This window comes from Dipodomys spectabilis, unplaced genomic scaffold (assembly GCF_019054845.1).
Source record: "Dipodomys spectabilis isolate Male_0828 unplaced genomic scaffold, ASM1905484v1 ptg000491l, whole genome shotgun sequence".
Lineage (NCBI taxonomy): Eukaryota > Metazoa > Chordata > Mammalia > Rodentia > Heteromyidae > Dipodomys > Dipodomys spectabilis.
This window is the reverse complement of record NW_024871168.1, coordinates 1,289,958-1,292,522: the sequence shown is the minus strand read 5'-3', so window position 1 is coordinate 1,292,522 and position 2,565 is coordinate 1,289,958. Positions and strand designations below refer to the sequence as shown.

General features: G+C 34.2%; 1 non-coding gene across 1 annotated transcript; it reads right to left on the bottom strand.

The window, feature by feature from the left end:
- Positions 1 to 602: 602 nt before the first annotated feature.
- LOC122098762 lies at positions 603 to 709 on the bottom strand. The gene has a single exon (XR_006145807.1). It is a non-coding gene; the product is annotated as a U6 spliceosomal RNA (small nuclear RNA).
- Positions 710 to 2,565: the final 1,856 nt, after the last annotated feature.

The window sequence follows — 2,565 nt, the reverse complement described above, 5'->3', positions numbered from 1 at the left end:
AAAATGACATTGCACATTATAAGTACGTTAGAAACAATAGCAAGAAACAAAAAAATCCACTTGTGTCCCGATCTTGGGGTTCAATTTCTTTAACATCATCTTATCTGGATATATGCACATATCTTTTGAACTTTTCAGCTTATCCAAGACATATTTTCGTTATTGAAAATAAGGGAAATCATGGGACCTATATTTATTTGGACTTGGCTTACTTTACAAAATAATTTTTTTTCCAAGTCTTTCCATTTCCTATCAAATTGGGAGATGTCATTCTTTCTGATGGAGACATAGAATTCCATTGTGTATATATACCACATTTTCTTGATCCATTCATCTAATGGGACATCTGGATTGATTCCATATCTTAGCTATCGTAAATAATGTTGCAATAACCATAGTTGTGCTGGTAGTTTTAGTATGGTCTTGTTTATGATCATTTGGGTAAATCCCCAGAAGTGGGATTACTGTGTCATAGAGGAGTTTATGTGGAGTCTTTTGAGGAAACTCCATACTACTTTCCAAAGTAGTTGAACAAGTTTACACTCCCACCAAGAATGCAATACGGTTCCCTTGTGGCCACATACCTTTCAGCATCTGTTGTAAAAAATATGGAACGCTCCACGAATTTTTATGTCATCCTTGCGCCTGGGGTGTGCTAATCTTCTCTGTATTGTTCCAATGTTAGTGTATGTGATGCTAAATTGAGCATAAAACATTTTTTATATATAAAGTATAATTTTTATTGATTTTATTAAACTAGACAATTCAACAAAAAGTAAGTTCAAAAGAATTGTTGTGAAATTTTAAAATCATGTATTTCTTACATAAGCACACATTTAAGAATAAAATCAAGATAGACATGCCAAAAACAAAATAATTCTGGATATTTATTGTTCAAGAGATGTGTAGGAGGAGAAATTCAATTATTCTATACAAGGCACCTGTCAAAATGAACACTGCAGAAAGTGTTAAGGTTTGTTAAAAGTTTTAATGTTTTAAATATGCTTACTTTGGGGATTTTGCTTATATATGCCAAAAAATAGGACTATTTGGCAAGTATAAAACTTTTCTATAAAGTATTTAAGATTTATGGTAGCAGACATTAAGCATTAAGTATGTACATTTCAGAGTTTATGGAAACTTTATTAATGAGGACTTGCAAAGTCTTTGTGTAAAGAAGCAGAGTGAAGAGTTAAGACTTTAACTACACAGTTTCTGTTAAAACTTTAGGGATTCCTTACTTTATTTATTAGCAAAGAATAAATGATGATATAAGCCATAATGTACACATATATGTTACTATTCACACACATACATATACACATGTATACATGCACACATGGAGAAAGACACATAATTACAGCCAACATAAGTTTCACCAGTTATTGAATATGCCTAAACGGAATACTTGGAACAATATGTGTTGAAGATGTATTTGTCTCTAAGAGTTCTTTTACCACTCCTCTTATCTCTTAAAACTGGTAGTTTTAGAGAGATTTGACTTACGAAATGCTGTACAAGTGATAGCAAGTCAATTGGGTATAAGTCATATGGTGTTTCCCTTCTTCTCACGGAATTCTTAGTCTTGTAGACACTCTCAACAACCAAAGTAGCAAGAGAATACCCTGGTAAAGAGTAAAGTTATAAGGCTTTAAATGGCATCTTTACTTGAGCTCTTTTTCCAACAGCCAGCATGAATTCCTAGGCAGATGAGTGAATCCTCAGAAAACTGGACTCTACATATACATTTAACTCCACTCATGATAATCAGTGGACAGAACAGATAATGAATAATCCAGAAGAGAGCTCCCAAAAAGCTCTACAAACACTAATGGTAAACATGGTAAATGAAAAGATTGAAAACCTGCAATGGACTCTGTGTGATCATGATAGGGAGAGAGAGGAGGCAAACCAAAGATCAAAACAGGAAGCTCATGGGCGTGAGGAAGCTACTCAAAGATACATAAAGGAATTGCCTGAGCAGTTTGACTACACTCAAAAAGAAATAAAGGAATTGTGTGAGCAGGCTGAGATCAATCAAAGAGAACTACAGGAATTGCATGAAGGTGAGGAAGCTAATCAAAGAGTAATACAGAAAATGAGAGAGCGGGATGAGAATAGACAGAGATCACTAGAGGCATTCATGCAATCCATAAACAGAGAGCTGAAAGAAGTCAGGGAGTCCACAAAGGGAATGCTGAATGGATCCCAACAGAAGAAATGGGAGCCCAAGGAAACCATAACTAATCAACTAAGTTTTTTGAGAATAAACACTGAACACTAAATTAAGGAAGTAAAGAATTTCATACAAGATCTAAAACAAAGATCCAACAAAGAATTTGAAGCCATAAAAGCCCAACAACTATAAGGAAATAAAAAAAAGTAGAAAGTCTGGATAGTGGGATAGATCATGCAGAAGACTGAATCCTGAGGATAGAAGACAGCCTAGATATTATAGAAAAATAACATACAACCATCCAAGACAAATCCAAGAAATATGATAGATCTATTCAACATTCAACCCTTGGAAGACACCATTACAAGGCCTAATCTGAGGAAAATGTG